We start from the raw sequence: 24,553 nt of genomic DNA on the forward strand, positions 1-24,553 counted from the left end.
CCCGACCGCGAGTGCCAATATGATCCAGCCACGGTTAACGGGGGTCGTAGCATACCGCTGTGTTTCACCAACCATCACAGCGCTCTCCCCCTGTTTTCTTTCATTACTCACGTGAGTTACATATGAACTTTAACTGCAGTAAATAAGAGGCGTTGGTTACAACTGTTGCTGTTCATCCACAAGAAGGAATTTAATGTATCAATTACAATTGGAAAGTAACGAATAAATTACAACAGCTGTATCCAGGAGGATTTTTTGGACACTTTAATAAACATTCCGTTGTCATCAAGGGCAATATGAAATAGATCCTGATTACATTTAGATATGGATAGTGGTGCCTATATATGTTGACTCCATTGTATTTTATTGAATGTGGGTTTCTTCTGTCTATATATTTTTTTTTTAAATAAAGAGCTTGTATATTTTATTTTTTGCGCTCCCTTTATAACAAATGTGATTATCTTTAAAATTTGGTTTATTATTGGTAGAACAGTACTACCTATGGGAGCAGCATTTTATAATATATGGTGAAAATTAATAGATGTATAAAGATTAAATAAGCAACAAATTGGTGAAATAGATAAGTTTTGATAGGAGCGCTGGGTTCTATATATATATATTGACATTTGGTTATATATATGTATAGACTTTATAAATTCTTGACAGAGATGTGCCTGAGCAGCGGCCCTCCCCAGCCCTATCCCAAATCATACTTATTTTGCATAGGAGATACCATGGTCATGAAGATTGTTCTCCCAGGGTGAGGTTCATTCATTGCATTCTGGGTATGCTGACCCCTGTGATTTCCCCAAATGTGGGAAACTCGACTGCATTATTTGTGGTAGTGGGGGACTGTGTTTGTGCTTTCCTCTGGTCAGCTCTGGTAAAAGTCAGATTTATTTGTCTCAGATCTTCCTCTAGCCTTGTTCTTCTTTCGAGAGTTTCCATGTGCTGCCTCAGTTGGATATCCTTCACTTGACAGGGGGGTGCCTGAGCAGCGACCCTCCCCAGCTCTAGCTAAACTCCTACTTACCTGCCAGGTGAGATACTATGATCATGAAGGTGCTTCTCCCAGGGCAAGGCTCACCCATTGCACTCTGGGTGTGCTGCTCCTGCGGTTTCCCCAAATGTTGGACACTTGACTGCATAATTTGTGTTTCCCCTGGTCGGCTCTCGTATAATTCAGATCTCTTTGTCTCAGGTCTCTCTCCAGCCTAGTTTGCTGTCTGTTTCCACTTCTCTTTTCTTGAGTTGCTCCCTTCTATGCCCTTGCGCACTATCCTGACTTCTCCCGTCTGCTTACTTTGTGCCTTCCAACGCACAATGCAAACTACAGGTAGTGCTGCAGGGCCCACACCCTTTAACTTGCCTTACAGAGCAGCTCTGGAGCTGTTACAGTGCCCAGCTGCTGCAAGAAATCAGCTTGAATGTTTCAGGGGCTGGGGCATAGCCCCACACCGAAGGAGGGTGGAGTTGTTTAATGCGAACTAGGGGTCATCCAAGCGCCGCAAAAGGCCGCCATGCCCTGCATACCCCTATTCTCTTTTCATATGCAGATGAGGGTTCCAGCCAACTTTGGCCCACTGCTTGGATGACATCACTGTATGCAAATCCGTCTTCTGCAGACCTTCCCCCAGGAATGCTTGTACTAGTTGTTGCATTTGGTTTGTTGTTTGGGGGTGCTTCAGTATTAGGCAGCCTTCTGCTCTCCCATGTTCATTTGAAAATAAGTGTTCTCCCTGCAGTTGTTGTCCCCAGATGAGAGTTCCCTTGTGCTGCCTCAGTTGAATCTCCTTTACTTGACAGAGATATGCCTGAGCAGCGGCCCTCCCCAGCCCTATCCCAAATCATACTTATTTTGCATAGGAGATACCATGGTCATGAAGATTGTTCTCCCAGGGTGAGGTTCATTCATTGCATTCTGGGTATGCTGACCCCTGTGATTTCCCCAAATGTGGGAAACTCGACTGCATTATTTGTGGTAGTGGGGGACTGTGTTTGTGCTTTCCTCTGGTCAGCTCTGGTAAAAGTCAGATTTCTTTGTCTCAGATCTTCCTCTAGCCTTGTTCTTCTTTCGAGAGTTCCCTTGTGCTGCCTCAGTTGGATCTCCTTCACTTGACAGGGGGGTGCCCGAGCAGCGACCCTCCCCAGCTCTAGCCCAACTCCTACTTACCTGCCAGGTGAGATACTATGATCAGGAAGGTACTTCTCCCAGGGCAAGGCTCACCCATTGCACTCTGGGTGTGCTGCTCCTGCGATTTCCCCAAATGTGGGACACTTAACCGCATACTTTGTGTTTCCACTGGTCGGCTTTCATATAATTCAGATCTCTTTGTCTCAGGTCTCTCTCCAGCCTAGTTTGCTGTCTGTTTCCACTTCTTTTTTTTTGAGCCCCTCCCTTCTATACCCTTGTGCACTATCCTGACTTCTCCTCCTGTCTGCTTACTTTGTGCCTTCCAACGCACAATGCGAACTACAGGTAGTGCTGCAGGGCCCACACCCTTTTACTTGCCTTACAGAGCAGCTCTGGAGCTGTTACAGTGCCAAGCTGCTGCAAGAAATCAGCTTGAATGCTTCAGGGGCTGGGGCATTGCCAACATGAGCCCCACACCGAAGGAGGGTGGGGGTGTTTAATGCGAACTAAGGGTCATCCAAGCACCGCAAAAGGCCGCCATGCCCTGCATACCCCTTTTCTCTTTTCATATGCAGATGAGGGTTCCAGCCAACTTTGGCCCACTGCTTGGATGACATCACTGTATGCAAATCCGTCTTCTGCAGACCTTCCCCCAGGAATGCTTGTACTAGTTGTTGCATTTGGTTTGTTGTTTGGGGGTGCTTCAGTATTAGGCAGCCTTCTGCCCTCCCATGTTCATTTGAAAATATGTGTTCTCCCTGCAGTTGTTGTCCCCAGATGAGAGTTCCCTTGTGCTGCCTCTGTTGAATCTCCTTTACTTGACAGAGATGTGCCTGAGCAGCGGCCCTCCCCAGCCCTATCCCAAATCATACTTATTTTGCATAGGAGATACCATGGTCATGAAGATTGTTCTCCCAGGGTGAGGTTCATTCATTGCATTCTGGGTATGCTGACCCCTGTGATTTCCCCAAATGTGGGAAACTCGACTGCATTATTTGTGGTAGTGGGGGACTGTGTTTGTGTTTTCCTCTGGTCAGCTCTGGTAAAAGTCAGATTTCTTTGTCTCAGATCTTCCTCTAGCCTTGTTCTTCTTTCGAGAGTTCCCTTGTGCTGCCTCAGTTGGATCTCCTTCACTTGACAGGGGGGTGCTTGAGCAGCGACCCTCCCCAGCTCTAGCCCAACTCCTACTTACCTGCCAGGTGAGATACTATGATCATGAAGGTGCTTCTCCCAGGGCAAGGCTCACCCATTGCACTCTGGGTGTGCTGTCCCAGTGATTTCCCCAAATGTGGGAAACTTGACTGCATAATTTGTATTTCCACTGGTCGGCTTTCATATAATTCAGATCTCTTTGTCTCAGGTCTCTCTCCAGCCTAGTTTGCTGTCTGTTTCCACTTCTTTTTTTTTTTAGCCCCTCCCTTCTATACCCTTGTGCGCTATCCTGACTTCTCCTCCTGTCTGCTTACTTTGGGCCTTCCAATGCACAATGCAAATTACAGGCAGTGCTGCAGGGCCCACACCCTTTTACTTGCCTTACAGAGCAGCTCTGGAGCTGTTACAGTGCCAAGCTGCTGCAAGAAATCAGCTTGAATGCTTCAGGGGCTGGGGCATTGCCAATATGAGCCCCACACCGAAGGAGGGTGGGGGTGTTTAATGCGAACTAAGGGTCATCCAAGCGCCGCAAAAGGCCGCCATGCCCTGCATACCCCTATTCTCTTTTCATATGCAGATGAGGGTTTCAGCCAACTTTGGCCCACTGCTTGGATGACATCACTGTATGCAAATCCGTCTTCTGCAGACCTTCCCCCAGGAATGCTTGTACTAGTTGTTGCATTTGGTTTGTTGTTTGGGGGTGCTTCAGTATTAGGCACCCTTCTGCTCTCCCATGTTCATTTGAAAATAAGTGTTCTCCCTGCAGTTGTTGTCCCCAGATGAGAGTTCCCTTGTGCTGCCTCAGTTGAATCTCCTTTACTTGACAGAGATATGCCTGAGCAGCGGCCCTCCCCAGCCCTATCCCAAATCATACTTATTTTGCATAGGAGATACCATGGTCATGAAGATTGTTCTCCCAGGGTGAGGTTCATTCATTGCATTCTGGGTATGCTGACCCCTGTGATTTCCCCAAATGTGGGAAACTTGACTGCATTATTTGTGGTAGTGGGGGACTGTGTTTGTGCTTTCCTCTGGTCAGCTCTGGTAAAAGTCAGATTTCTTTGTCTCAGATCTTCCTCTAGCCTTGTTCTTCTTTCGAGAGTTCCCTTGTGCTGCCTCAGTTGGATCTCCTTCACTTGACAGGGGGGTGCCCGAGCAGTGACCCTCCCCAGCTCTAGCCCAACTCCTACTTACCTGCCAGGTGAGATACTATGATCAGGAAGGTACTTCTCCCAGGGCAAGGCTCACCCATTGCACTCTGGGTGTGCTGCTCCTGCAATTTCCCCTAATGTGGGACACTTAACTGCATAATTTGTGTTTCCACTGGTCGGCTTTCATATAATTCAGATCTCTTTGTCTAAGGTCTCTCTCCAGCCTAGTTTGCTGTCTGTTTCCACTTCTTTTTTTTTTGAGCCCCTCCCTTCTATACCCTTGTGCACTATCCTGACTTCTCTTCCTGTCTGCTTACTTTGTGCCTTCCAACGCACAATGCGAACTACAGGTAGTGCTGCAGGGCCCACACCCTTTTACTTGCCTTACAGAGCAGCTCTGGAGCTGTTACAGTGCCAAGCTGCTGCAAGAAATCAGCTTGAATGCTTCAGGGGCTGGGGCATTGCCAACATGAGCCCCACACCGAAGGAGGGTGGGGGTGTTTAATGCGAACTAAGGGTCATCCAAGCACCGCAAAAGGCCGCCATGCCCTGCATACCCCTTTTCTCTTTTCATATGCAGATGAGGGTTCCAGCCAACTTTGGCCCACTGCTTGGATGACATCACTGTATGCAAATCCGTCTTCTGCAGACCTTCCCCCAGGAATGCTTGTACTAGTTGTTGCATTTGGTTTGTTGTTTTGGGGGTGCTTCAGTATTAGGCAGCCTTCTGCCCTCCCATGTTCATTTGAAAATATGTGTTCTCCCTGCAGTTGTTGTCCCCAGATGAGAGTTCCCTTGTGCTGCCTCTGTTGAATCTCCTTTACTTGACAGAGATGTGTCTGAGCAGCGGCCCTCCCCAGCCCTATCCCAATCATACTTATTTTGCATAGGAGATACCATGGTCATGAAGATTGTTCTCCCAGGGTGAGGTTCATTCATTGCATTCTGGGTATGCTGACCCCTGTGATTTCCCCAAATGTGGGAAACTCGACTGCATTATTTGTGGTAGTGGGGGACTGTGTTTGTGTTTTCCTCTGGTCAGCTCTGGTAAAAGTCAGATTTCTTTGTCTCAGATCTTCCTCTAGCCTTGTTCTTCTTTCGAGAGTTCCCTTGTGCTGCCTCAGTTGGATCTCCTTCCCTTGACAGGGGGGTGCCCGAGCAGCGACCCTCCCCAGCTCTAGCCCAACTCCTACTTACCTGCCAGGTGAGATACTATGATCATGAAGGTGCTTCTCCCAGGGCAAGGCTCACCCATTGCACTCCGGGTGTGCTGCCCCTGTGATTTCCCCAAATGTGGGAAACTTGACTGCATAATTTGTATTTCCACTAGTCGGCTTTCATATAATTCAGATCTCTTTGTCTCAGGTCTCTCTCCAGCCTAGTTTGCTGTCTGTTTCCACTTCTTTTTTTTTTTGAGCCCCTCCCTTCTATACCCTTGTGCACTATCCTGACTTCTCCTCCTGTCTGCTTACTTTGGGCCTTCCAATGCACAATGCAAATTACAGGCAGTGCTGCAGGGCCCACACCATTTTACTTGCCTTACAGAGCAGCTCTGGAGCTGTTACAGTGCCAAGCTGCTGCAAGAAATCAGCTTGAATGCTTCAGGGGCTGGGGCATTGCCAATATGAGCCCCACACCGAAGGAGGGTGGGGGTGTTTAATGCGAACTAAGGGTCATCCAAGCGCCGCAAAAGGCCGCCATGCCCTGCATACCCCTATTCTCTTTTCATATGCAGATGAGGGTTCCAGCCAACTTTGGCCCAGTGCTTGGATGACATCACTGTATGCAAATCCGTCTTCTGCAGACCTTCCCCCAGGAATGCTTGTACTAGTTGTTGCATTTGGTTTGTTGTTTGGGGGTGCTTCAGTATTAGGCAGCCTTCTGCCCTCCCATGTTCATTTGAAAATAAGTGTTCTCCCTGCAGTTGTTGTCCCCAGATGAGAGTTCACTTGTGCTGCCTCAGTTGAATCTCCTTTACTTGACAGAGATATGCCTGAGCAGCGGCCCTCCCCAGCCCTATCCCAAATCATACTTATTTTGCATAGGAGATACCATGGTCATGAAGATTGTTCTCCCAGGGTGAGGTTCATTCATTGCATTCTGGGTATGCTGACCCCTGTGATTTCCCCAAATGTGGGAAACTTGACTGCATTATTTGTGGTAGTGGGGGACTGTGTTTGTGCTTTCCTCTGGTCAGCTCTGGTAAAAGTCAGATTTCTTTGTCTCAGATCTTCCTCTAGCCTTGTTCTTCTTTTGAGAGTTCCCTTGTGCTGCCTCAGTTGGATCTCCTTCACTTGACAGGGGGTGCCCGAGCAGTGACCCTCCCCAGCTCTAGCCCAACTCCTACTTACCTGCCAGGTGAGATACTATGATCAGGAAGGTACTTCTCCCAAGGCAAGGCTCACCCATTGCACTCTGGGTGTGCTGCTCCTGCGATTTCCCCTAATGTGGGACACTTAACTGCATAATTTGTGTTTCCACTGGTCGGCTTTCATATAATTCAGATCTCTTTGTCTCAGGTCTCTCTCCAGCCTAGTTTGCTGTCTGTTTCCACTTCTTTTTTTTTGAGCCTCTCCCTTCTATACCCATGTGCACTATCCTGACTTCTACTCCTGTCTGCTTACTTTGTGCCTTCCAACGCACAATGCGAACTACAGGTAGTGCTGCAGGGCCCACACCCTTTTACTTGCCTTACAGAGTAGCTCTGGAGCTGTTACAGTGCCAAGCTGCTGCAAGAAATCAGCTTGAATGCTTCAGGGGCTGGGGCATTGCCAACATGAGCCCCACACCGAAGGAGGGTGGGGGTGTTTAATGCGAACTAAGGGTCATCCAAGCACCGCAAAAGGCCGCCATGCCCTGCATACCCCTTTTCTCTTTTCATATGCAGATGAGGGTTCCAGCCAACTTTGGCCCACTGCTTGGATGACATCACTGTATGCAAATCCGTCTTCTGCAGACCTTCCCCCAGGAATGCTTGTACTAGTTGTTGCATTTGGTTTGTTGTTTGGAGGTGCTTCAGTATTAGGCACCCTTCTGCTCTCCCATGTTCATTTGAAAATAAGTGTTCTCCCTGCAGTTGTTGTCCCCAGATGAGAGTTCCCTTGTGCTGCCTCAGTTGAATCTCCTTTACTTGACAGAGATATGCCTGAGCAGCGGCCCTCCCCAGCCCTATCCCAAATCATACTTATTTTGCATAGGAGATACCATGGTCATGAAGATTGTTCTCACAGGGTGAGGTTCATTCATTGCATTCTGGGTATGCTGACCCCTGTGATTTCCCCAAATGTGGGAAACATGACTGCATTATTTGTGGTAGTGGGGGACTGTGTTTGTGCTTTCCTCTGGTCAGCTCTGGTAAAAGTCAGATTTCTTTGTCTCAGATCTTCCTCTAGCCTTGTTCTTCTTTCGAGAGTTCCCTTGTGCTGCCTCAGTTGGATCTCCTTCACTTGACAGGGGGGTGCCCGAGCAGTGACCCTCCCCAGCTCTAGCCCAACTCCTACTTACCTGCCAGGTGAGATACTATGATCAGGAAGGTACTTCTCCTAGGGCAAGGCTCACCCATTGCACTCTGGGTGTGCTGCTCCTGCAATTTCCCCTAATGTGGGACACTTAACTGCATAATTTGTGTTTCCACTGGTCGGCTTTCATATAATTCAGATCTCTTTGTCTCAGGTCTCTCTCCAGCCTAGTTTGCTGTCTGTTTCCACTTCTTCTTTTTTTGAGCCCCTCCCTTCTATACCCTTGTGCACTATCCTGACTTCTCCTCCTGTCTGCTTACTTTGTGCCTTCCAATGCACAATGCGAACTACAGGTAGTGCTGCAGGGCCCACACCCTTTTACTTGCCTTACAGAGCAGCTCTGGAGCTGTTACAGTGCCAAGCTGCAGCAAGAAATCAGCTTGAATGCTTCAGGGGCTGGGGCATTGCCAACATGAGCCCCACACCGAAGGAGGGTGGGGGTGTTTAATGCGAACTAAGGGTCATCCAAGCACCGCAAAAGGCCGCCATGCCCTGCATACCCCTTTTCTCTTTTACATATGCAGATGAGGGTTCCAGCCAACTTTGGCCCACTGCTTGGATGACATCACTGTATGCAAATCCGTCTTCTGCAGACCTTCCCCCAGGAATGCTTGTACTAGTTGTTGCATTTGGTTTGTTGTTTGGGGGTGCTTCAGTATTAGGCAGCCTTCTGCCCTCCCATGTTCATTTGAAAATATGTGTTCTCCCTGCAGTTGTTGTCCCCAGATGAGAGTTCCCTTGTGCTGCCTCTGTTGAATCTCCTTTACTTGACAGAGATGTGCCTGAGCAGCGGCCCTCCCCAGCCCTATCCCAATCATACTTATTTTGCATAGGAGATACCATGGTCATGAAGATTGTTCTCCCAGGGTGAGGTTCATTCATTGCATTCTGGGTATGCTGACCCCTGTGATTTCCCCAAATGTGGGAAACTCGACTGCATTATTTGTGGTAGTGGGGGACTGTGTTTGTGTTTTCCTCTGGTCAGCTCTGGTAAAAGTCAGATTTCTTTGTCTCAGATCTTCCTCTAGCCTTGTTCTTCTTTCGAGAGTTCCCTTGTGCTGCCTCAGTTGGATCTCCTTCACTTGACAGGGGGGTGCTTGAGCAGCGACCCTCCCCAGCTCTAGCCCAACTCCTACTTACCTGCCAGGTGAGATACTATGATCATGAAGGTGCTTCTCCCAGGGCAAGGCTCACCCATTGCACTCTGGGTGTGCTGCTCCTGCGGTTTCCCCAAATGTTGGACACTTGACTGCATAATTTGTGTTTCCCCTGGTCGGCTCTCGTATAATTCAGATCTCTTTGTCTCAGGTCTCTCTCCAGCCTAGTTTGCTGTCTGTTTCCACTTCTCTTTTCTTGAGTTGCTCCCTTCTATGCCCTTGCGCACTATCCTGACTTCTCCCGTCTGCTTACTTTGTGCCTTCCAACGCACAATGCAAACTACAGGTAGTGCTGCAGGGCCCACACCCTTTAACTTGCCTTACAGAGCAGCTCTGGAGCTGTTACAGTGCCCAGCTGCTGCAAGAAATCAGCTTGAATGTTTCAGGGGCTGGGGCATAGCCCCACACCGAAGGAGGGTGGAGGTGTTTAATGCGAACTAGGGGTCATCCAAGCGCCGCAAAAGGCCGCCATGCCCTGCATACCCCTATTCTCTTTTCATATGCAGATGAGGGTTCCAGCCAACTTTGGCCCACTGCTTGGATGACATCACTGTATGCAAATCCGTCTTCTGCAGACCTTCCCCCAGGAATGCTTGTACTAGTTGTTGCATTTGGTTTGTTGTTTGGGGGTGCTTCAGTATTAGGCAGCCTTCTGCTCTCCCAGGGTTCATTTGACAATAAGTGTTCTCCCTGCAGTTGTTGTCCCCAGATGAGAGTTCCCTTGTGCTGCCTCAGTTGAATCTCCTTTACTTGACAGAGATATGCCTGAGCAGCGGCCCTCCCCAGCCCTATCCCAAATCATACTTATTTTGCATAGGAGATACCATGGTCATGAAGATTGTTCTCCCAGGGTGAGGTTCATTCATTGCATTCTGGGTATGCTGACCCCTGTGATTTCCCCAAATGTGGGAAACTCGACTGCATTATTTGTGGTAGTGGGGGACTGTGTTTGTGCTTTCCTCTGGTCAGCTCTGGTAAAAGTCAGATTTCTTTGTCTCAGATCTTCCTCTAGCCTTGTTCTTCTTTCGAGAGTTCCCTTGTGCTGCATCAGTTGGATCTCCTTCACTTGACAGGGGGGTGCCCGAGCAGCGACCCTCCCCAGCTCTAGCCCAACTCCTACTTACCTGCCAGGTGAGATACTATGATCAGGAAGGTACTTCTCCCAGGGCAAGGCTCACCCATTGCACTCTGGGTGTGCTGCTCCTGCGATTTCCCCAAATGTGGGACACTTAACCGCATACTTTGTGTTTCCACTGGTCGGCTTTCATATAATTCAGATCTCTTTGTCTCAGGTCTCTCTCCAGCCTAGTTTGCTGTCTGTTTCCACTTCTTTTTTTTTGAGCCCCTCCCTTCTATACCCTTGTGCACTATCCTGACTTCTCCTCCTGTCTGCTTACTTTGTGCCTTCCAACGCACAATGCGAACTACAGGTAGTGCTGCAGGGCCCACACCCTTTTACTTGCCTTACAGAGCAGCTCTGGAGCTGTTACAGTGCCAAGCTGCTGCAAGAAATCAGCTTGAATGCTTCAGGGGCTGGGGCATTGCCAACATGAGCCCCACACCGAAGGAGGGTGGGGGTGTTTAATGCGAACTAAGGGTCATCCAAGCACCGCAAAAGGCCGCCATGCCCTGCATACCCCTTTTCTCTTTTCATATGCAGATGAGGGTTCCAGCCAACTTTGGCCCACTGCTTGGATGACATCACTGTATGCAAATCCGTCTTCTGCAGACCTTCCCCCAGGAATGCTTGTACTAGTTGTTGCATTTGGTTTGTTGTTTGGAGGTGCTTCAGTATTAGGCACCCTTCTGCTCTCCCATGTTCATTTGAAAATAAGTGTTCTCCCTGCAGTTGTTGTCCCCAGATGAGAGTTCCCTTGTGCTGCCTCAGTTGAATCTCCTTTACTTGACAGAGATATGCCTGAGCAGCGGCCCTCCCCAGCCCTATCCCAAATCATACTTATTTTGCATAGGAGATACCATGGTCATGAAGATTGTTCTCCCAGGGTGAGGTTCATTCATTGCATTCTGGGTATGCTGACCCCTGTGATTTCCCCAAATGTGGGAAACTTGACTGCATTATTTGTGGTAGTGGGGGACTGTGTTTGTGCTTTCCTCTGGTCAGCTCTGGTAAAAGTCAGATTTCTTTGTCTCAGATCTTCCTCTAGCCTTGTTCTTCTTTCGAGAGTTCCCTTGTGCTGCCTCAGTTGGATCTCCTTCACTTGACAGGGGGGTGCCCGAGCAGCGACCCTCCCCAGCTCTAGCCCAACTCCTACTTACCTGCCAGGTGAGATACTATGATCAGGAAGGTACTTCTCCCAGGGCAAGGCTCACCCATTGCACTCTGGGTGTGCTGCTCCTGCGATTTCCCCAAATGTGGGACACTTAACCGCATACTTTGTGTTTCCACTGGTCGGCTTTCATATAATTCAGATCTCTTTGTCTCAGGTCTCTCTCCAGCCTAGTTTGCTGTCTGTTTCCACTTCTTTTTTTTTGAGCCCCTCCCTTCTATACCCTTGTGCACTATCCTGACTTCTCCTCCTGTCTGCTTACTTTGTGCCTTCCAACGCACAATGCGAACTACAGGTAGTGCTGCAGGGCCCACACCCTTTTACTTGCCTTACAGAGCAGCTCTGGAGCTGTTACAGTGCCAAGCTGCTGCAAGAAATCAGCTTGAATGCTTCAGGGGCTGGGGCATTGCCAACATGAGCCCCACACCGAAGGAGGGTGGGGGTGTTTAATGCGAACTAAGGGTCACCCAAGCACCGCAAAAGGCCGCCATGCCCTGCATACCCCTTTTCTCTTTTCATATGCAGATGAGGGTTCCAGCCAACTTTGGCCCACTGCTTGGATGACATCACTGTATGCAAATCCGTCTTCTGCAGACCTTCCCCCAGGAATGCTTGTACTAGTTGTTGCATTTGGTTTGTTGTTTGGAGGTGCTTCAGTATTAGGCACCCTTCTGCTCTCCCATGTTCATTTGAAAATAAGTGTTCTCCCTGCAGTTGTTGTCCCCAGATGAGAGTTCCCTTGTGCTGCCTCAGTTGAATCTCCTTTACTTGACAGAGATATGCCTGAGCAGCGGCCCTCCCCAGCCCTATCCCAAATCATACTTATTTTGCATAGGAGATACCATGGTCATGAAGATTGTTCTCCCAGGGTGAGGTTCATTCATTGCATTCTGGGTATGCTGACCCCTGTGATTTCCCCAAATGTGGGAAACTTGACTGCATTATTTGTGGTAGTGGGGGACTGTGTTTGTGCTTTCCTCTGGTCAGCTCTGGTAAAAGTCAGATTTCTTTGTCTCAGATCTTCCTCTAGCCTTGTTCTTCTTTCGAGAGTTCCCTTGTGCTGCCTCAGTTGGATCTCCTTCACTTGACAGGGGGGTGCCCGAGCAGTGACCCTCCCCAGCTCTAGCCCAACTCCTACTTACCTGCCAGGTGAGATACTATGATCAGGAAGGTACTTCTCCTAGGGCAAGGCTCACCCATTGCACTCTGGGTGTGCTGCTCCTGCAATTTCCCCTAATGTGGGACACTTAACTGCATAATTTGTGTTTCCACTGGTCGGCTTTCATATAATTCAGATCTCTTTGTCTCAGGTCTCTCTCCAGCCTAGTTTGCTGTCTGTTTCCACTTCTTTTTTTTTGAGCCCCTCCCTTCTATACCCTTGTGCACTATCCTGACTTCTCCTCCTGTCTGCTTACTTTGTGCCTTCCAACGCACAATGCGAACTACAGGTAGTGCTGCAGGGCCCACACCCTTTTACTTGCCTTACAGAGCAGCTCTGGAGCTGTTACAGTGCCAAGCTGCTGCAAGAAATCAGCTTGAATGCTTCAGGGGCTGGGGCATTGCCAACATGAGCCCCACACCGAAGGAGGGTGGGGGTGTTTAATGCGAACTAAGGGTCATCCAAGCACCGCAAAAGGCCGCCATGCCCTGCATACCCCTTTTCTCTTTTCATATGCAGATGAGGGTTCCAGCCAACTTTGGCCCACTGCTTGGATGACATCACTGTATGCAAATCCGTCTTCTGCAGACCTTCCCCCAGGAATGCTTGTACTAGTTGTTGCATTTGGTTTGTTGTTTGGAGGTGCTTCAGTATTAGGCACCCTTCTGCTCTCCCATGTTCATTTGAAAATAAGTGTTCTCCCTGCAGTTGTTGTCCCCAGATGAGAGTTCCCTTGTGCTGCCTCAGTTGAATCTCCTTTACTTGACAGAGATATGCCTGAGCAGCGGCCCTCCCCAGCCCTATCCCAAATCATACTTATTTTGCATAGGAGATACCATGGTCATGAAGATTGTTCTCCCAGGGTGAGGTTCATTCATTGCATTCTGGGTATGCTGACCCCTGTGATTTCCCCAAATGTGGGAAACTTGACTGCATTATTTGTGGTAGTGGGGGACTGTGTTTGTGCTTTCCTCTGGTCAGCTCTGGTAAAAGTCAGATTTCTTTGTCTCAGATCTTCCTCTAGCCTTGTTCTTCTTTCGAGAGTTCCCTTGTGCTGCCTCAGTTGGATCTCCTTCACTTGACAGGGGGGTGCCCGAGCAGTGACCCTCCCCAGCTCTAGCCCAACTCCTACTTACCTGCCAGGTGAGATACTATGATCAGGAAGGTACTTCTCCTAGGGCAAGGCTCACCCATTGCACTCTGGGTGTGCTGCTCCTGCAATTTCCCCTAATGTGGGACACTTAACTGCATAATTTGTGTTTCCACTGGTCGGCTTTCATATAATTCAGATCTCTTTGTCTCAGGTCTCTCTCCAGCCTAGTTTGCTGTCTGTTTCCACTTCTTTTTTTTTTGAGCCCCTCCCTTCTATACCCTTGTGCACTATCCTGACTTCTCCTCCTGTCTGCTTACTTTGTGCCTTCCAACGCACAATGCGAACTACAGGTAGTGCTGCAGGGCCCACACCCTTTTACTTGCCTTACAGAGCAGCTCTGGAGCTGTTACAGTGCCAAGCTGCTGCAAGAAATCAGCTTGAATGCTTCAGGGGCTGGGGCATTGCCAACATGAGCCCCACACCGAAGGAGGGTGGGGGTGTTTAATGCGAACTAAGGGTCATCCAAGCACCGCAAAAGGCCGCCATGCCCTGCATACCCCTTTTCTCTTTTACATATGCAGATGAGGGTTCCAGCCAACTTTGGCCCACTGCTTGGATGACATCACTGTATGCAAATCCGTCTTCTGCAGACCTTCCCCCAGGAATGCTTGTACTAGTTGTTGCATTTGGTTTGTTGTTTGGGGGTGCTTCAGTATTAGGCAGCCTTCTGCCCTCCCATGTTCATTTGAAAATATGTGTTCTCCCTGCAGTTGTTGTCCCCAGATGAGAGTTCCCTTGTGCTGCCTCTGTTGAATCTCCTTTACTTGACAGAGATGTGCCTGAGCAGCGGCCCTCCCCAGCCCTATCCCAATCATACTTATTTTGCATAGGAGATACCATGGTCATGAAGATTGTTCTCCCAGGGTGAGGTTCATTCATTGCATTCTGGGTATGCTGACCCCTGTGATTTCCCCAAATGTGGGAAACTCGACTGCATTATTTGTGGTAGTGGGGGACTGTGTTTGTGTTTTCCTCTGGTCAGCTCTGGTAAAAGTCAGATTTCTTTGTCTCAGATCTTCCTCTAGCCTTGTTCTTCTTTCGAGAGTTCCCTTGTGCTGCCTCAGTTGGATCTCCTTCACTTGACAGGGGGGTGCTTGAGCAGCGACCCTCCCCAGCTCTAGCCCAACTCCTACTTACCTGCCAGGTGAGATACTATGATCATGAAGGTGCTTCTCCCAGGGCAAGGCTCACCCATTGCACTCTGGGTGTGCTGCTCCTGCGGTTTCCCCAAATGTTGGACACTTGACTGCATAATTTGTGTTTCCCCTGGTCGGCTCTCGTATAATTCAGATCTCTTTGTCTCAGGTCTCTCTCCAGCCTAGTTTGCTGTCTGTTTCCACTTCTCTTTTCTTGAGTTGCTCCCTTCTATGCCCTTGCGCACTATCCTGACTTCTCCCGTCTGCTTACTTTGTGCCTTCCAACGCACAATGCAAACTACAGGTAGTGCTGCAGGGCCCACACCCTTTAACTTGCCTTACAGAGCAGCTCTGGAGCTGTTACAGTGCCCAGCTGCTGCAAGAAATCAGCTTGAATGTTTCAGGGGCTGGGGCATAGCCCCACACCGAAGGAGGGTGGAGGTGTTTAATGCGAACTAGGGGTCATCCAAGTGCCGCAAAAGGCCGCCATGCCCTGCATACCCCTATTCTCTTTTCATATGCAGATGAGGGTTCCAGCCAACTTTGGCCCACTGCTTGGATGACATCACTGTATGCAAATCCGTCTTCTGCAGACCTTCCCCCAGGAATGCTTGTACTAGTTGTTGCATTTGGTTTGTTGTTTGGGGGTGCTTCAGTATTAGGCAGCCTTCTGCTCTCCCAGGGTTCATTTGAAAATAAGTGTTCTCCCTGCAGTTGTTGTCCCCAGATGAGAGTTCCCTTGTGCTGCCTCAGTTGAATCTCCTTTACTTGACAGAGATATGCCTGAGCAGCGGCCCTCCCCAGCCCTATCCCAAATCATACTTATTTTGCATAGGAGATACCATGGTCATGAAGATTGTTCTCCCAGGGTGAGGTTCATTCATTGCATTCTGGGTATGCTGACCCCTGTGATTTCCCCAAATGTGGGAAACTCGACTGCATTATTTGTGGTAGTGGGGGACTGTGTTTGTGCTTTCCTCTGGTCAGCTCTGGTAAAAGTCAGATTTCTTTGTCTCAGATCTTCCTCTAGCCTTGTTCTTCTTTCGAGAGTTCCCTTGTGCTGCCTCAGTTGGATCTCCTTCACTTGACAGGGGGGTGCCCGAGCAGCGACCCTCCCCAGCTCTAGCCCAACTCCTACTTACCTGCCAGGTGAGATACTATGATCAGGAAGGTACTTCTCCCAGGGCAAGGCTCACCCATTGCACTCTGGGTGTGCTGCTCCTGCGATTTCCCCAAATGTGGGACACTTAACCGCATACTTTGTGTTTCCACTGGTCGGCTTTCATATAATTCAGATCTCTTTGTCTCAGGTCTCTCTCCAGCCTAGTTTGCTGTCTGTTTCCACTTCTTTTTTTTTGAGCCCCTCCCTTCTATACCCTTGTGCACTATCCTGACTTCTCCTCCTGTCTGCTTACTTTGTGCCTTCCAACGCACAATGCGAACTACAGGTAGTGCTGCAGGGCCCACACCCTTTTACTTGCCTTACAGAGCAGCTCTGGAGCTGTTACAGTGCCAAGCTGCTGCAAGAAATCAGCTTGAATGCTTCAGGGGCTGGGGCATTGCCAACATGAGCCCCACACCGAAGGAGGGTGGGGGTGTTTAATGCGAACTAAGGGTCATCCAAGCACCGCAAAAGGCCGCCATGCCCTGCATACCCCTTTTCTCTTTTCATATGCAGATGAGGGTTTCAGCCAACTTTGGCCCACTGCTTGGATGACATCACTGTATGCAAATCCGTCTTCTGCAGACCTTCCCCCAGGAATGCTTGTACTAGTTGTTGCATTTGGTTTGTTGTTTGGGGGTGCTTCAGTATTAGGCAGCCTTCTGCCCTCCCATGTTCATTTGAAAATATGTGTTCTCCCTGCAGTTGTTGTCCCCAGATGAGAGTTCCCTTGTGCTGCCTCTGTTGAATCTCCTTTACTTGACAGAGATGTGCCTGAGCAGCGGCCCTCCCCAGCCCTATCCCAAATCATACTTATTTTGCATAGGAGATACCATGGTCATGAAGATTGTTCTCCCAGGGTGAGGTTCATTCATTGCATTCTGGGTATGCTGACCCCTGTGATTTCCCCAAATGTGGGAAACTCGACTGCATTATTTGTGGTAGTGGGGGACTGTGTTTGTGTTTTCCTCTGGTCAGCTCTGGTAAAAGTCAGATTTCTTTGTCTCAGATCTTCCTCTAGCCTTGTTCTTCTTTCGAGAGTTCCCTTGTGCTGCCTCAGTTGGATCTCCTTCACTTGACAGGGGGGTGCTTGAGCAGCGACCCTCCCCAGCTCTAGCCCAACTCCTACTTACCTGCCAGGTGAGATACTATGATCATGAAGGTGCTTCTCCCAGGGCAAGGCTCACCCATTGCACTCTGGGTGTGCTGTCCCTGTGATTTCCCCAAATGTGGGAAACTTGACTGCATAATTTGTATTTCCACTGGTCGGCTTTCATATAATTCAGATCTCTTTGTCTCAGGTCTCTCTCCAGCCTAGTTTGCTGTCTGTTTCCACTTCTTCTTTTTTTTAGCCCCTCCCTTCTATACCCTTGTGCGCTATCCTGACTTCTCCTCCTGTCTGCTTACTTTGGGCCTTCCAATGCACAATGCAAATTACAGGCAGTGCTGCAGGGCCCACACCCTTTTACTTGCCTTACAGAGCAGCTCTGGAGCTGTTACAGTGCCAAGCTGCTGCAAGAAATCAGCTTGAATGCTTCAGGGGCTGGGGCATTGCCAATATGAGCCCCACACCGAAGGAGGGTGGGGGTGTTTAATGCGAACTAAGGGTCATCCAAGCGCCGCAAAAGGCCGCCATGCCCTGCATACCCCTATTCTCTTTTCATATGCAGATGAGGGTTTCAGCCAACTTTGGCCCACTGCTTGGATGACATCACTGTATGCAAATCCGTCTTCTGCAGACCTTCCCCCAGGAATGCTTGTACTAGTTGTTGCATTTGGTTTGTTGTTTGGGGGTGCTTCAGTATTAGGCACCCTTCTGCTCTCCCATGTTCATTTGAAAATAAGTGTTCTCCCTGCAGTTGTTGTCCCCAGATGAGAGTTCCCTTGTGCTGCCTCAGTTGAATCTCCTTTACTTGACAGAGATATGCCTGAGCAGCGGCCCTCCCCAGCCCTATCCCAAATCATACTTATTTTGCATAGGAGATACCATGGTCATGAAGATTGTTCTCCCAGGGTGAGGTTCATTCATTGCATTCTGGGTATGCTGACCCCTGTGATTTCCCCAAATGTGGGAAACTTGACTGCATTATTTGTGGTAGTGGGGGACTGTGTTTGTGCTTTCCTCTGGTCAGCTCTGGTAAAAGTCAGATTTCTTTGTCTCAGATCTTCCTCTAGCCTTGTTCTTCTTTCGAGAGTTCCCTTGTGCTGCCTCAGTTGGATCTCCTTCACTTGACAGGGGGGTGCCCGAGCAGTGACCCTCCCCAGCTCTAGCCCAACTCCTACTTACCTGCCAGGTGAGATACTATGATCAGGAAGGTACTTCTCCCAGGGCAAGGCTCACCCATTGCACTCTGGGTGTGCTGCTCCTGCAATTTCCCCTAATGTGGGACACTTAACTGCATAATTTGTGTTTCCACTGGTCGGCTTTCATATAATTCAGATATCTTTGTCTAAGGTCTCTCTCCAGCCTAGTTTGCTGTCTGTTTCCACTTCTTTTTTTTTTGAGCCCCTCCCTTCTATACCCTTGTGCACTATCCTGACTTATCTTCCTGTCTGCTTACTTTGTGCCTTCCAACGCACAATGCGAACTACAGGTAGTGCTGCAGGGCCCACACCCTTTTACTTGCCTTACAGAGCAGCTCTGGAGCTGTTACAGTGCCAAGCTGCTGCAAGAAATCAGCTTGAATGCTTCAGGGGCTGGGGCATTGCCAACATGAGCCCCACACCGAAGGAGGGTGGGGGTGTTTAATGCGAACTAAGGGTCATCCAAGCACCGCAAAAGGCCGCCATGCCCTGCATACCCCTTTTCTCTTTTCATATGCAGATGAGGGTTCCAGCCAACTTTGGCCCACTGCTTGGATGACATCACTGTATGCAAATCCGTCTTCTGCAGACCTTCCCCCAGGAATGCTTGTACTAGTTGTTGCATTTGGTTTGTTGTTTGGGGGTGCTTCAGTATTAGGCAGCCTTCTGCCCTCCCATGTTCATTTGAAAATATGTGTTCTCCCTGCAGTTGTTGTCCCCAGATGAGAGTTCCCTTGTGCTGCCTCTGTTGAATCTCCTTTACTTGACAGAGATGTGCCTGAGCAGCGGCCCTCCCCAGCCCTATCCCAATCATACTTATTTTGCATAGGAGATACCATGGTCATGAAGATTGTTCTCCCAGGGTGAGGTTCATTCATTGCATTCTGGGTATGCTGACCCCTGTGATTTCCCCAAATGTGGGAAACTCGACTGCATTATTTGTGGTAGTGGGGGACTGTGTTTGTGTTTTCCTCTGGTCAGCTCTGGTAAAAGTCAGATTTCTTTGTCTCAGATCTTCCTCTAGCCTTGTTCTTCTTTCGAGAGTTCCCTTGTGCTGCCTCAGTTGGATCTCCTTCCCTTGACAGGGGGGTGCCCGAGCAGCGACCCTCCCCAGCTCTAGCCCAACTCCTACTTACCTGCCAGGTGAGATACTATGATCATGAAGGTGCTTCTCCCAGGGCAAGGCTCACCCATTGCACTCCGGGTGTGCTGCCCCTGTGATTTCCCCAAATGTGGGAAACTTGACTGCATAATTTGTATTTCCACTGGTCGGCTTTCATATAATTCAGATCTCTTTGTCTCAGGTCTCTCTCCAGCCTAGTTTGCTGTCTGTTTCCACTTCTTTTTTTTTTGAGCCCCTCCCTTCTATACCCTTGTGCACTATCCTGACTTCTCCTCCTGTCTGCTTACTTTGGGCCTTCCAATGCACAATGCAAATTACAGGCAGTGCTGCAGGGCCCACACCCTTTTACTTGCCTTACAGAGCAGCTCTGGAGCTGTTACAGTGCCAAGCTGCTGCAAGAAATCAGCTTGAATGCTTCAGGGGCTGGGGCATTGCCAATATGAGCCCCACACCGAAGGAGGGTGGGGGTGTTTAATGCGAACTAAGGGTCATCCAAGCGCCGCAAAAGGCCGCCATGCCCTGCATACCCCTTTTCTCTTTTCATATGCAGATGAGGGTTCCAGCCAACTTTGGCCCACTGCTTGGATGACATCACTGTATGCAAATCCGTCTTCTGCAGACCTTCCCCCAGGAATGCTTGTACTAGTTGTTGCATTTGGTTTGTTGTTTGAAGGTGCTTCAGTATTGGGCAGCCTTCTGCCCTCCCATGTTCATCTGAAAATATGTGTTCTCCCTGCAGTTGTTGTCCCCAGATGAGAGTTCCCTTGTGCTGCCTCAGTTGAATCTCCTTTACTTGACAGAGATATGCCTGAGCAGCGGCCATCCCCAGCCCTATCCCAAATCATACTTATTTTGCATAGGAGATACCATGGTCAATAATGCAGTCGAGTTTCCCACATTTGGGGAAATCATATGGGTCAGCATACCCAGAATGCAATGAATGATCCTCACCCTGGGAGATCAATCTTCATGACCATGGTATCTCCTATGAAAAATAAGTATGATTTGGGATAGGGCTGGGGAGGGCTGCTGCTCAGGCACATCTCTGTCAAGTAAAGGAGATTCAACTGAGGCAGCACAAGGGAACTCTCATCTGGGGACAACAACTGCAGGGAGAACACATATTTTCAGATGAACATGGGAGGGCAGAAGGCTGCCTAATACTGAAGCACCCCAAACAACAAACCAAATGCAACAACTAGTACAAGCATTCCTGGGGGAAGGTCTGCAGAAGACGGATTTGCATACAGTGATGTCATCCAAGCAGTGGGCCAAAGTTGGCTGGAACCCTCATCTGCATATGAAAAGAGAAAAGGGGTATGCAGGGCATGGCGGCCTTTTGCGGCGCTTGGATGACCCCTAGTTCGCATTAAACACCCCCACCCTCCTTCGGTGTAGGGCTCATGTTGGCCATGCCCCAGCCGCTGAAGCATTTAAGCTGATTTCTTGCAGCAGCTGGGCACTGTAACAGCTCCAGAGCTGCTCTTTAAGGCAAGTAAAAGGGTGTGGGCCCTGCAGCACTACCTGTAGTTCGCATTGTGCGTTGGAAGGCACAAAGTAAGCAGACGGGAGAAGTCAGGATAATGCGCAAGGGCATAGAAGGGAACGGCTCAAGAAAAGAGAAGTGGAAACAGACAGCAAACTAGGCTGGAGAGAGACCTGATACAAAGAGATCTGAATTATACGAGAGCCGACCAGAGGAAACACAAATTATGCAGTCAAGTGTCCCACATTTTGGGAAATCACAGGAGCAGCACACCAAGAGTGCAATGGGTGAGCCTTGCCCTGGGAGAAGCACCTTCCTGATCATAGTATCTCACCTGGCAGGTAAGTAGGAGTTGGTCTAGAGCTGGGGAGGGTCGCTGCTCGGGCACCCCCCTGTCAAGTGAAGGAGATCCAACTGAGGCAGCACAAGGGAACTCTCGAAAGAAGAACAAGGCTAGAGGAAGATCTAAGACAAAGAAATCTGACTTTTACCAGAGCTGACCAGAGGAAAGCACAAACACAGTCCTCCACTACCACAAATAATGCAGTCGACTTTCCCACATTTGGGGAAATTATAGGGGTCAGCATACCCAGAATGCAATGAATGAACCTCACCCTGGGAGATCAATCTTCATGACCATGGTATCTCCTATGCAAAATAAGTATGATTTGGGATAGGGCTGGGGAGGGCCGCTGCTCAGGCACATCTCTGTCAAGTAAAGGAGCTTCAACTGAGGCAGCACAAGGGAACTCTCATCTGGGGACAACAACTCCAGGGAGAACACATATTTTCAGATGAACATGGGAGGGCAGAAGGCTGCCTAATACTGAAGCACCCCCAAACAACAAACCAAATGCAACAACTAGTGCAAGCATTCCTGGGGGAAGGCCTGCAGCAGATGGATTTGCATATGGTGATGTCATCCAAGCAGTGAGTCAAAGTTGGCTTCACACCTCGTCTGCATATGAAAAGAGAAAAGGGGCGTGCAGGGCATGGCGGCCTTTTGCGGCGCTTGGATGACCACTAGTTCGCATTAAACACCTCCACCCTCCTTAGGTGTGGGGCTCATGTTGGCTATGCCCCAGCCCCTGAAGCATTCAAGCTGATTTCTTGCAGCAGCTGGGCACTGTAACAGCTCCAGAGCTGCTCTGTAAGGCAAGTAAAAGGGTGTGGGCCCTGCAGCACTACCTGTAGTTCGCATTGTGCGTTGGAAGGCACAAATTAAGCAGACGGGAGAAGTCAGGATAGTGCGCAAGGGCATAGAAGGGAGCGGCTCAAGAAAAGAGAAGTGGAAACAGACCGCAAACTAGGCTGGAGAGAGACCTGAGACAAAGAGATCTGAATTAAACGAGAGCCGACCAGGGGAAACACAAATTATGCAGTCAAGTTTCCCACATTTGGGGAAATCACAGGAGCAGCACACCCAGAGTGCAATGGGTGAGCCTTGCCCTGGGAGATTCACCTTCATGATCATAGTATCTCACCTGGCAGGTAAGTAGGAGTTGGGCTAGAGCTGGGGAGGGTCGCTGCTCGGGCACCCCCCTGTCAAGTGAAGGAGATCCAACCGAGGCAGCACAAGGAAACTCTCGAAAGAAGAACAAGGCTAGAAGAAGATCTGAGACAAATAAATCTGACTTTTACCAGAGCTGACCAGAGGAAAGAACAAACACAGTCCCCCACTACCACAAATAATGCAGTCGAGTTTCCCACATTTGGGGAAATCACAGGGGTCAGCATACCCAGAATGCAATGAATGAACCTCACCCTGGGAGAACAATCTTCATGACCATGGTATCTCCTATGCAAAATAAGTATGATTTGGGATAGGGCTGGGGAGGGCCGCTGCTCAGGCACATCTCTGTCAAGTAAAGGAGATTCAACTGAGGCAGCACAAGGGAACTCTCATCTGGGGACAACAACTCCAGGGAGAACACATATTTTCAGATGAACATGGGAGGGCAGAAGGCTGCCTAATACTGAAGCACCCCCAAACAACAAACCAAATGCAACAACTAGTGCAAGCATTCCTGGGGAAAGGCCTGCAGCAGATGGATTTGCATATGGTGATGTCATCCAAGCAGTGAGTCAAAGTTGGCTTCAACCCTCGTCTGCATATGAAAAGAGAAAAGGGGCGTGCAGGGCATGGCGGCCTTTTGCGGCGCTTGGATGACCCCTAGTTCACATTAAACACCTCCACCCTCCTTCGGTGTGGGGCTCATGTTGGCTATGCCCCAGCCCCTGAAGCATTCAAGCTGATTTCTTGCAGCAGCTGGGCACTGTAACAGCTCCAGAGCTGCTCTGTAAGGCAAGTAAAAGGGTGTGGGCCCTGCAGCACTACCTGTAGTTCGCATTGTGCGTTGGAAGGCACAAATTAAGCAGACGGGAGAAGTCAGGATAGTGCGCAAGGGCATAGAAGGGAGCGGCTCAAGAAAAGAGAAGTGGAAACAGACAGCAAACTAGGCTGGAGAGAGACCTGAGACAAAGAGATCTGAATTATACGAGAGCCGACCAGGGGAAACACAAATTATGCAGTCAAGTTTCTCACATTTGGGGAAGTCACATGAGCAGCACACCCAGAGTGCAATGGGTGAGCCTTGCCCTGGGAGAAGCACCTTCATGATCATAGTATCTCACCTGGCAGGTAAGTAGGAGTTGGGCTAGAGCTGGGGAGGGTCGCTGCTCGGGCACCCCCCTGTCAAGTGAAGAAGATCCAACTGAGGCAGCACAAGAGAACTCTCTAAAGAAGAACAAGGCTAGAGGAAGATCTGAGACAAAGAAATCTGTCTTTTACCAGAGCTGACCAGAGGAAAGCACAAACACAGTCCCCCACTACCACAAATAATGCAGTCGAGTTTCCCACATTTGGGGAAATCACAGGGGTCAGCATACCCAGAATGCAATGTATGAACCTCACCCTGGGAGAACAATCTTCATGACCATGGTATCTCCTATGCAAAATAAGAATGATTTGGGATAGGGCTGGGGAGGGCCGCTGCTCAGGCACATCTCTGTCAAGTAAAGGAGATTCAACTGAGGCAGCACAAGGGAACTCTCATCTGGGGACAACAACTCCAGGGAGAACACATATTTTCAGATGAACATGGGAGGGCAGAAGGCTGCCTAATACTGAAGCACCCCCAAACAACAAAACAAATGCAACAACTAGTACAAGCATTCCTGGGGGAAGGCCTGCAGCAGATGGATTTGCATATGGTGATGTCATCCAAGCAGTGGGTCAAAGTTGGCTTCAACCCTCGTCTGCATATGAAAAGAGAAAAGGGGCGTGCAGGGCATGGCGGCCTTTTGCGGCGCTTGGATGACCCCTAGTTCGCATTAAACACCTCCACCCTCCTTCGGTGTGGGGCTCATGTTGGCTATGCCCCAGCCCCTGAAGCATTCAAGCTGATTACTTGCAGCAGCTGGGCACTGTAATAGCTCCAGAGCTGCTCTGTAAGGCAAGTAAAAGGGTGTGGGCCCTGCAGCACTACCTGTAGTTCGCATTGTGCGTTGGAAGGCACAAAGTAAGCAGACGGGAGAAGTCAAGATAGTGCGCAAGGGCATAGAAGGGAGCGGCTCAAGAAAAGAGAAGTGGAAACAGACAGCAAACTAGGCTGGAGAGAGACCTGAGAC

The 24,553-nt window shown here is 49.4% G+C and overlaps 39 non-coding genes and 1 pseudogene across 39 annotated transcripts; 34 read left to right on the forward strand and 6 right to left on the reverse strand.

The window, feature by feature from the left end:
- The first annotated feature begins 709 nt into the window (after nt 1-709).
- LOC134987044 (U1 spliceosomal RNA) lies at nt 710-873 on the forward strand. Its single transcript, XR_010192797.1, has one exon. It is a non-coding gene; the product is annotated as a U1 spliceosomal RNA (small nuclear RNA).
- A 152-nt stretch (nt 874-1,025) lies between these two features.
- Nucleotides 1,026-1,188, forward strand: LOC134986996 (U1 spliceosomal RNA). Its single transcript, XR_010192754.1, has one exon. It is a non-coding gene; the product is annotated as a U1 spliceosomal RNA (small nuclear RNA).
- Nucleotides 1,189-1,849: 661 nt separating this feature from the next.
- LOC134987045 (U1 spliceosomal RNA) lies at nt 1,850-2,013 on the forward strand. The gene has a single exon (XR_010192798.1). It is a non-coding gene; the product is annotated as a U1 spliceosomal RNA (small nuclear RNA).
- A 152-nt stretch (nt 2,014-2,165) lies between these two features.
- Nucleotides 2,166-2,328, forward strand: LOC134987017 (U1 spliceosomal RNA). Its single transcript, XR_010192774.1, has one exon. It is a non-coding gene; the product is annotated as a U1 spliceosomal RNA (small nuclear RNA).
- Nucleotides 2,329-3,002: 674 nt separating this feature from the next.
- Nucleotides 3,003-3,166, forward strand: LOC134986832 (U1 spliceosomal RNA). The gene has a single exon (XR_010192605.1). It is a non-coding gene; the product is annotated as a U1 spliceosomal RNA (small nuclear RNA).
- A 152-nt stretch (nt 3,167-3,318) lies between these two features.
- LOC134986980 (U1 spliceosomal RNA) lies at nt 3,319-3,481 on the forward strand. The gene has a single exon (XR_010192740.1). It is a non-coding gene; the product is annotated as a U1 spliceosomal RNA (small nuclear RNA).
- Nucleotides 3,482-4,156: 675 nt separating this feature from the next.
- Nucleotides 4,157-4,320, forward strand: LOC134986846 (U1 spliceosomal RNA). The gene has a single exon (XR_010192619.1). It is a non-coding gene; the product is annotated as a U1 spliceosomal RNA (small nuclear RNA).
- A 152-nt stretch (nt 4,321-4,472) lies between these two features.
- Nucleotides 4,473-4,635, forward strand: LOC134986971 (U1 spliceosomal RNA). Its single transcript, XR_010192732.1, has one exon. It is a non-coding gene; the product is annotated as a U1 spliceosomal RNA (small nuclear RNA).
- Nucleotides 4,636-5,310: 675 nt separating this feature from the next.
- LOC134986833 (U1 spliceosomal RNA) lies at nt 5,311-5,474 on the forward strand. The gene has a single exon (XR_010192606.1). It is a non-coding gene; the product is annotated as a U1 spliceosomal RNA (small nuclear RNA).
- Nucleotides 5,475-5,626: 152 nt separating this feature from the next.
- Nucleotides 5,627-5,761, forward strand: LOC134986966 (U1 spliceosomal RNA; annotated as a pseudogene).
- Nucleotides 5,762-6,465: 704 nt separating this feature from the next.
- Nucleotides 6,466-6,629, forward strand: LOC134986847 (U1 spliceosomal RNA). Its single transcript, XR_010192620.1, has one exon. It is a non-coding gene; the product is annotated as a U1 spliceosomal RNA (small nuclear RNA).
- Nucleotides 6,630-6,780: 151 nt separating this feature from the next.
- On the forward strand, nt 6,781-6,943 carry LOC134986967 (U1 spliceosomal RNA). The gene has a single exon (XR_010192729.1). It is a non-coding gene; the product is annotated as a U1 spliceosomal RNA (small nuclear RNA).
- Nucleotides 6,944-7,617: 674 nt separating this feature from the next.
- On the forward strand, nt 7,618-7,781 carry LOC134986914 (U1 spliceosomal RNA). The gene has a single exon (XR_010192682.1). It is a non-coding gene; the product is annotated as a U1 spliceosomal RNA (small nuclear RNA).
- Nucleotides 7,782-7,933: 152 nt separating this feature from the next.
- On the forward strand, nt 7,934-8,096 carry LOC134986976 (U1 spliceosomal RNA). The gene has a single exon (XR_010192737.1). It is a non-coding gene; the product is annotated as a U1 spliceosomal RNA (small nuclear RNA).
- Nucleotides 8,097-8,771: 675 nt separating this feature from the next.
- LOC134986834 (U1 spliceosomal RNA) lies at nt 8,772-8,935 on the forward strand. The gene has a single exon (XR_010192607.1). It is a non-coding gene; the product is annotated as a U1 spliceosomal RNA (small nuclear RNA).
- Nucleotides 8,936-9,087: 152 nt separating this feature from the next.
- On the forward strand, nt 9,088-9,250 carry LOC134986997 (U1 spliceosomal RNA). The gene has a single exon (XR_010192755.1). It is a non-coding gene; the product is annotated as a U1 spliceosomal RNA (small nuclear RNA).
- A 662-nt stretch (nt 9,251-9,912) lies between these two features.
- Nucleotides 9,913-10,076, forward strand: LOC134987047 (U1 spliceosomal RNA). The gene has a single exon (XR_010192799.1). It is a non-coding gene; the product is annotated as a U1 spliceosomal RNA (small nuclear RNA).
- Nucleotides 10,077-10,228: 152 nt separating this feature from the next.
- LOC134987018 (U1 spliceosomal RNA) lies at nt 10,229-10,391 on the forward strand. The gene has a single exon (XR_010192775.1). It is a non-coding gene; the product is annotated as a U1 spliceosomal RNA (small nuclear RNA).
- A 674-nt stretch (nt 10,392-11,065) lies between these two features.
- Nucleotides 11,066-11,229, forward strand: LOC134986848 (U1 spliceosomal RNA). Its single transcript, XR_010192621.1, has one exon. It is a non-coding gene; the product is annotated as a U1 spliceosomal RNA (small nuclear RNA).
- Nucleotides 11,230-11,381: 152 nt separating this feature from the next.
- Nucleotides 11,382-11,544, forward strand: LOC134987020 (U1 spliceosomal RNA). Its single transcript, XR_010192776.1, has one exon. It is a non-coding gene; the product is annotated as a U1 spliceosomal RNA (small nuclear RNA).
- A 674-nt stretch (nt 11,545-12,218) lies between these two features.
- Nucleotides 12,219-12,382, forward strand: LOC134986850 (U1 spliceosomal RNA). The gene has a single exon (XR_010192622.1). It is a non-coding gene; the product is annotated as a U1 spliceosomal RNA (small nuclear RNA).
- Nucleotides 12,383-12,534: 152 nt separating this feature from the next.
- Nucleotides 12,535-12,697, forward strand: LOC134986977 (U1 spliceosomal RNA). Its single transcript, XR_010192738.1, has one exon. It is a non-coding gene; the product is annotated as a U1 spliceosomal RNA (small nuclear RNA).
- Nucleotides 12,698-13,371: 674 nt separating this feature from the next.
- LOC134986851 (U1 spliceosomal RNA) lies at nt 13,372-13,535 on the forward strand. The gene has a single exon (XR_010192623.1). It is a non-coding gene; the product is annotated as a U1 spliceosomal RNA (small nuclear RNA).
- Nucleotides 13,536-13,687: 152 nt separating this feature from the next.
- Nucleotides 13,688-13,850, forward strand: LOC134986978 (U1 spliceosomal RNA). The gene has a single exon (XR_010192739.1). It is a non-coding gene; the product is annotated as a U1 spliceosomal RNA (small nuclear RNA).
- A 675-nt stretch (nt 13,851-14,525) lies between these two features.
- On the forward strand, nt 14,526-14,689 carry LOC134986835 (U1 spliceosomal RNA). Its single transcript, XR_010192608.1, has one exon. It is a non-coding gene; the product is annotated as a U1 spliceosomal RNA (small nuclear RNA).
- Nucleotides 14,690-14,841: 152 nt separating this feature from the next.
- On the forward strand, nt 14,842-15,004 carry LOC134986998 (U1 spliceosomal RNA). The gene has a single exon (XR_010192756.1). It is a non-coding gene; the product is annotated as a U1 spliceosomal RNA (small nuclear RNA).
- A 662-nt stretch (nt 15,005-15,666) lies between these two features.
- Nucleotides 15,667-15,830, forward strand: LOC134987048 (U1 spliceosomal RNA). The gene has a single exon (XR_010192800.1). It is a non-coding gene; the product is annotated as a U1 spliceosomal RNA (small nuclear RNA).
- A 152-nt stretch (nt 15,831-15,982) lies between these two features.
- LOC134987021 (U1 spliceosomal RNA) lies at nt 15,983-16,145 on the forward strand. The gene has a single exon (XR_010192777.1). It is a non-coding gene; the product is annotated as a U1 spliceosomal RNA (small nuclear RNA).
- Nucleotides 16,146-16,819: 674 nt separating this feature from the next.
- LOC134986836 (U1 spliceosomal RNA) lies at nt 16,820-16,983 on the forward strand. Its single transcript, XR_010192609.1, has one exon. It is a non-coding gene; the product is annotated as a U1 spliceosomal RNA (small nuclear RNA).
- A 152-nt stretch (nt 16,984-17,135) lies between these two features.
- On the forward strand, nt 17,136-17,298 carry LOC134986944 (U1 spliceosomal RNA). Its single transcript, XR_010192711.1, has one exon. It is a non-coding gene; the product is annotated as a U1 spliceosomal RNA (small nuclear RNA).
- Nucleotides 17,299-17,973: 675 nt separating this feature from the next.
- On the forward strand, nt 17,974-18,137 carry LOC134986852 (U1 spliceosomal RNA). The gene has a single exon (XR_010192624.1). It is a non-coding gene; the product is annotated as a U1 spliceosomal RNA (small nuclear RNA).
- A 152-nt stretch (nt 18,138-18,289) lies between these two features.
- On the forward strand, nt 18,290-18,452 carry LOC134986974 (U1 spliceosomal RNA). The gene has a single exon (XR_010192735.1). It is a non-coding gene; the product is annotated as a U1 spliceosomal RNA (small nuclear RNA).
- A 674-nt stretch (nt 18,453-19,126) lies between these two features.
- LOC134986837 (U1 spliceosomal RNA) lies at nt 19,127-19,290 on the forward strand. The gene has a single exon (XR_010192610.1). It is a non-coding gene; the product is annotated as a U1 spliceosomal RNA (small nuclear RNA).
- Nucleotides 19,291-19,442: 152 nt separating this feature from the next.
- Nucleotides 19,443-19,605, forward strand: LOC134986958 (U1 spliceosomal RNA). The gene has a single exon (XR_010192721.1). It is a non-coding gene; the product is annotated as a U1 spliceosomal RNA (small nuclear RNA).
- A 1,504-nt stretch (nt 19,606-21,109) lies between these two features.
- Nucleotides 21,110-21,272, reverse strand: LOC134987012 (U1 spliceosomal RNA). Its single transcript, XR_010192768.1, has one exon. It is a non-coding gene; the product is annotated as a U1 spliceosomal RNA (small nuclear RNA).
- A 152-nt stretch (nt 21,273-21,424) lies between these two features.
- LOC134986894 (U1 spliceosomal RNA) lies at nt 21,425-21,588 on the reverse strand. The gene has a single exon (XR_010192663.1). It is a non-coding gene; the product is annotated as a U1 spliceosomal RNA (small nuclear RNA).
- Nucleotides 21,589-22,259: 671 nt separating this feature from the next.
- Nucleotides 22,260-22,422, reverse strand: LOC134986956 (U1 spliceosomal RNA). Its single transcript, XR_010192719.1, has one exon. It is a non-coding gene; the product is annotated as a U1 spliceosomal RNA (small nuclear RNA).
- Nucleotides 22,423-22,574: 152 nt separating this feature from the next.
- On the reverse strand, nt 22,575-22,738 carry LOC134986828 (U1 spliceosomal RNA). The gene has a single exon (XR_010192600.1). It is a non-coding gene; the product is annotated as a U1 spliceosomal RNA (small nuclear RNA).
- Nucleotides 22,739-23,409: 671 nt separating this feature from the next.
- On the reverse strand, nt 23,410-23,572 carry LOC134987024 (U1 spliceosomal RNA). Its single transcript, XR_010192780.1, has one exon. It is a non-coding gene; the product is annotated as a U1 spliceosomal RNA (small nuclear RNA).
- Nucleotides 23,573-23,724: 152 nt separating this feature from the next.
- On the reverse strand, nt 23,725-23,888 carry LOC134986864 (U1 spliceosomal RNA). Its single transcript, XR_010192635.1, has one exon. It is a non-coding gene; the product is annotated as a U1 spliceosomal RNA (small nuclear RNA).
- Between the last annotated feature and the right edge of the window lie 665 nt (nt 23,889-24,553).

This window comes from Pseudophryne corroboree (genome assembly GCF_028390025.1).
Source record: "Pseudophryne corroboree isolate aPseCor3 chromosome 7 unlocalized genomic scaffold, aPseCor3.hap2 SUPER_7_unloc_6, whole genome shotgun sequence".
NCBI classification, from domain to species: Eukaryota; Metazoa; Chordata; class Amphibia; order Anura; family Myobatrachidae; genus Pseudophryne; species Pseudophryne corroboree.